The sequence below is a fragment of the Oncorhynchus clarkii genome, chromosome 31 (assembly GCF_045791955.1).
Source record: "Oncorhynchus clarkii lewisi isolate Uvic-CL-2024 chromosome 31, UVic_Ocla_1.0, whole genome shotgun sequence".
NCBI classification, from domain to species: Eukaryota; Metazoa; Chordata; class Actinopteri; order Salmoniformes; family Salmonidae; genus Oncorhynchus; species Oncorhynchus clarkii.
The window spans coordinates 25,576,480-25,582,664 of record NC_092177.1 but is presented as its reverse complement, the minus strand read 5'-3'; positions in this window follow the sequence as shown (position 1 = coordinate 25,582,664).

The window sequence follows — 6,185 nt, the reverse complement described above, 5'->3', positions numbered from 1 at the left end:
CTCAGGACATTCCTGCCCCCTCCTCTTCTCCCTCCCACCATCCATCCCTTTAACTCAGGACATTCCTCCCCCCTCCTCCTCTCCCTCCCACGTTCATGTAGAGGCAATCATGCATTCAACCATCAGACAGACTAAAATGATCCGAATACACACACCATACACACACCATGCTCACACACCATACACACACACACCATACACACACACCATGCTCACACACCATACACACACCATGCTCACACACCATGCTCACACACCATGCTCAAACAACATGAACACACACCATGAACACACACCATGAACACACACCCTACACACACCATGAACACACACCATGAACAAAAACCATACACACACACACCATACACACACAGCATGCTCACACACCATACACACACACCATACACACACACCATGCTCACACACCATACACACACACACCATACACACACACCATGCTCACACACCATACACACACACCATGCTCACACACCATACTCACACACCATGCTCACACACCATGCTCACACACCATATACACACACTATACACACACACCATGAACACACACCATGAACACACACCATGCTCACACACCATGAACAAACACCCTACACACACACCATGAACACACACCCTACACACACACACCATGAACACACACCATGCTCACACAACATGAACACACACCATGAACACACACCCTACACACACACCATGAACACAAACCATACACACACAACATACACACACAGCATGCTCACACAACATGAACACACACCATGAACACACACCCTACACACACACCATGAACACACACCATGAACACACACCATACACACACACCATACACACACACCATGCTCACACACCATACACACAAACCTTACTCACACACCATGCTCACACACCATGCTCACACACCATATACACACACTATACACACACACCATGAACACACACCATGCTCACACACCATGAACACACACCTTACACACACCATGAACACACACCATGAACACACACCATGAACACACACCATGCTCACACAACATGAACACACACCATGAACACACACCCTACACACACACCATGAACACACACCATGAACACACACCATGAACACACACCATGCTCACACACCATGAACACACACCATGAACAGACACTATGCTCACACACCATGAACACACACCATACACACACACACACCATACACACACACCATGAACACACACCATGCTCACACACCATGAACACACACCATGCACACACACCATACTCACACACCATGCTCACACACCATGCTCACACACCATATACACACACTATACACACACACCATGAACACACACCATGAACACACACCATGCTCACACACCATGAACAAACACCCTACACACACACCATGAACACACACCCTACACACACACACCATGAACACACACCATGCTCACACAACATGAACACACACCATGAACACACACCCTACACACACACCATGAACACAAACCATACACACACAACATACACACACAGCATGCTCACACACCATGAACACACACCATGAACACACACCCTACACACACACCATGAACACACACCATGAACAATCACCATACACACACACCATACACACACACCATGCTCACACACCATACACACACACCATGCTCACACACCATACACACAAACCTTACTCACACACCATGCTCACACACCATGCTCACACACCATATACACACACTATACACACACACCATGAACACACACCATGCTCACACACCATGAACACACACCTTACACACACCATGAACACACACCATGAACACACACCATGAACACACACCATGCTCACACAACATGAACACACACCATGAACACACACCCTACACACACACCATGAACACACACCATGAACACACACCATGAACACACACCATGCTCACACACCATGAACACACACCATGAACAGACACTATGCTCACACACCATGAACACACACCATACACACACACACACCATACACACACACCATGAACACACACCATGCTCACACACCATGAACACACACCATGCACACACACCATACACACACACACACACCATACACACACACACACCATACACACACACCATGCTCACACACCATGCTCACACACCATACACACACACCATTCGCACACACCATACACACACAACATACACACATACCATGAACACACACCATGCTCACACACCATGAACACACACCCTTGATCTCAGCCAAACCCCATCCCTTCCTTTGTTTTTACAAGCCAAGAACACAATGCTCAACAAATATCTCAAAATAAATGTTCAAAATATAACAAAGTAAAACAAAACATTTATGTGATTGGCTTTGTCTTCCAAAACTATTTTAGGGCATAGCCCTTCCCCCCCACAGTCCTGTATCCACAGGGACATAGCCCTTCCACCCCATAGTCCTGTATCCACAGGGGCATAGCCCTTCCACCCCATAGTCCTGTATCCACAGAGGCATAGCCCTTCCACCCCATAGTCCTGTATCCACAGAGGCATAGCCCTTCCACCCCATAGTCCTGTATCCACAGAGGCATAGCCCTTCCACCCCACAGTCCTGTATCCACAGGGGCATAGCCCTTCCCCCCCACAGTCCTGTATCCACAGGGGCATAGCCCTTCCCCCCCATAGTCCTGTATCCACAGAGGCATAGCCCTTCCCCCCCACAGTCCTGTATCCACAGGGGCATAGCCCTTCCCCCCCATAGTCCTGTATCCACAGAGGCATAGCCCTTCCCCCCCATAGTCCTGTATCCACAGGGGCATAGCCCTTCCCCCCCATAGTCCTGTATCCACAGAGGCATAGCCCTTCCACCCCATAGTCCTGTATCCACAGGGGCATAGCCCTTCCCCCCCACAGTCCTGTATCCACAGGGACATAGCCCTTCCACCCCATAGTCCTGTATCCACAGAGGCATAGCCCTTCCCCCCCATAGTCCTGTATCCACAGGGGCATAGCCCTTCCCCCCCACAGTCCTGTATCCACAGGGGCATAGCCCTTCCCCCCCATAGTCCTGTATCCACAGAGGCATAGCCCTTCCCCCCCATAGTCCTGTATCCACAGGGGCATAGCCCTTCCCCCCCATAGTCCTGTATCCACAGAGGCATAGCCCTTCCCCCCCATAGTCCTGTATCCACAGAGGCATAGCCCTTCCCCCCCATAGTCCTGTATCCACAGAGGCATAGCCCTTCCCCCCATAGTCCTGTATCCACAGAGGCATAGCCCTTCCCCCCCACAGTCCTGTATCCACAGGGACATAGCCCTTCCACCCCACAGTCCTGTATCCACAGGGGCATAGCCCTTCCCCCCCATAGTCCTGTATCCACAGAGGCATAGCCCTTCCCCCCCATAGTCATGTATCCACAGAGGCATAGCCCTTCCACCCCACAGTCCTGTATCCACAGGGGCATAGCCCTTCCACCCCACAGTCCTGTATCCACAGAGGCATAGCCCTTCCCCCCCATAGTCATGTATCCACAGAGGCATAGCCCTTCCACCCCACAGTCCTGTATCCACAGGGGCATAGCCCTTCCCCCCCATAGTCCTGTATCCACAGAGGCATAGCCCTTCCCCCCCACAGTCCTGTATCCACAGGGGCATAGCCCTTACCCCCCATAGTCCTGTATCCACAGAGGCATAGCCCTTCCACCCCACAGTCCTGTATCCACAGAGGCATAGCCCTTCCCCCCCATAGTCATGTATCCACAGAGGCATAGCCCTTCCACCCCACAGTCCTGTATCCACAGGGGCATAGCCCTTACCCCCCATAGTCCTGTATCCACAGAGGCATAGCCCTTCCACCCCACAGTCCTGTATCCACAGGGGCATAGCCCTTCCACCCCACAGTCCTGTATCCACAGTGGCATAGCCCTGTATTAGCCCCCCCACAGTCCTGTATGTATCCACAGGGGCATAGCCCTTCCACCCCACAGTCCTGTATCCACAGGGGCATAGCCCTTCCACCCCACAGTCCTGTATCCACAGGAGCATAGCCCTTCCACCCCACAGTCCTGTATCCACAGGGGCATAGCCCTTCCACCCCACAGTCCTGTATCCACAGGGGCATAGCCCTTCCACCCCACAGTCCTGTATCTACAGGGGCATAGCCCTTCCACCTCATAGTCCTGTCTCATACTCTAACACAGGCAGGGTTATGCAAGTCCCCAAAGGAGATCCCATTCCCCTCTCTGACCTAGAAACATCCCACTGAGCATGTCAACATGTCAACACTCCCACTGGCAACACCATGCATTGAGCACGGAAAAGGGAAGACACTATTTCTCTTTTTCATTGTAAACAGAGATATATTCTGCCAAGCATTGTAGGCTAATGTGAAATACCTCCTATAAATGTCGTATGGCACCAATTTTATTGATTGCTATAGCTGCCTGTTGCCCAATGGCCAGCACCAATACGTATATTAAATACTTTAAATATTTCATGAGGATGGCAGGAAAATAATCCTTATGAGCGGTAGTTTCATTAACAACTCAATTTGCCTGCGAGGCAATCTCTTCCTCTACTGTCGCTTATATTGCAATAAAACAGATCTCTCCTCCCTTCCTCCCTCTCCCCATCTCCATCTCTTTCCCTACATATCATAATAAAACATTAGTACATCCTCTTTAAATGCACTATTACTTACCGCTGCATTTCCATATTCTAACATCACCAGCACTTTAGCGACAATAGAAAAACGCCTCATTCATTATTCAAAAGCAGCCCGTCCCCTTCCTTTAAAAAGACAGAGTGAAGACACGTGCAATAAAAACAGAGCCCGCGGGTGCCACAAGCTCGAACCTCGATTATGCAGATCAAGTGGTAAGCTAATTTCTCAAATCAATCGTGCACTTTCAGTCTTTGTTCCATTTTCTTTGGACGTTAGGCCTCTCTCTCCAGAGAACCAGAATGCCAGCTGAATATATTGGCTTTGCAGTTTGCACGAGAATTGACCGTGTCCTAATTGCTCACGGAGGGCCATTTATGAAGATAGCTTTCCAAAGTCAAGTGTCATTACCAAAACTGCTTTCGATTGAAATGTCATTGGTCTATTGTTATATTAGCCTACTTGCCTAATAATTATAAGTGTTACAGTTGCTTTAGCCTAATTTAGTATTGGCATCGATTCTTTTTTATGTCATTACTTTTATCTAATTGGTGTTAACAGCCCATCTGTAAATAGCCCACCCAACTACCTCATCCCCATATTGTAATTATTTTTTTTGCTCCTTTGCACCCCAGTATCTCTACTCGCACATTCATCTTCTGCACATCTATCACTCCAGTGTTAATGCTACATTGTAATTATTTCGCCACTACGGCCTATTTATTGCCTTTCCTCCCTAATCTTACCTCATTTGCATACACTGTATATAAATATTTCTATTGTGTTATTGACTGTACGTTTGTTTATCCCATGTGTAACTCTGTGTTGTTTGTGTCGCACTGCTTTGCTTTATCTTGGCCAAGTCGCAGTTGTAAATGAGAACGTGTTCTCAACTGGCCTACCTGGTTAAATAAAGATAAAATAAAAAATAAATAAATAAAAGTTAAACTTTTTTTTTTTTTTCAAATGTAAGCGGATATAGCCTTTAAGGGGAGGTAGCCTATAGACTGGTCCCAGGTCAGTTTGTGCTCTTGCACTCTAAAAGAAAAGGTTCCTGGAGAATCCTTTAGGGGTACTTCAAATTGAAACTGTGGGGGAACCCCTATAAGTTCTTCAAAGAACCTCTTTTGATGGATCCTCAAAGAACCTTTTGGGGTTCATTTTTTAACTCTCCCCCCCCACCCCAATATTAATAATAATATGCATAACAATAACAACAATAACACAATATTTGAGTTGTCAGTGTTTATTTTTGATTTTAGTGGCAAAGCAGAATTAAAAAATCTAAATATGAGGTAAACTCCCAGCAGAGTCCCAAGTCCAATAGGTACTGTATATCCTCTGGCGTATTGATGTTAATGTGTTGATGTTCTCCGTATCTATATACAGTGGCGAGAAAAAGTATGTGAACCCTTTGGAATTACCTGGATTTCTGCATAAATTTGTCATAAAATGTTATCTGATCTTCATCTTAGTCACAACAATAGACAAACACAGTGTGCTTAAATAAACTAATAAC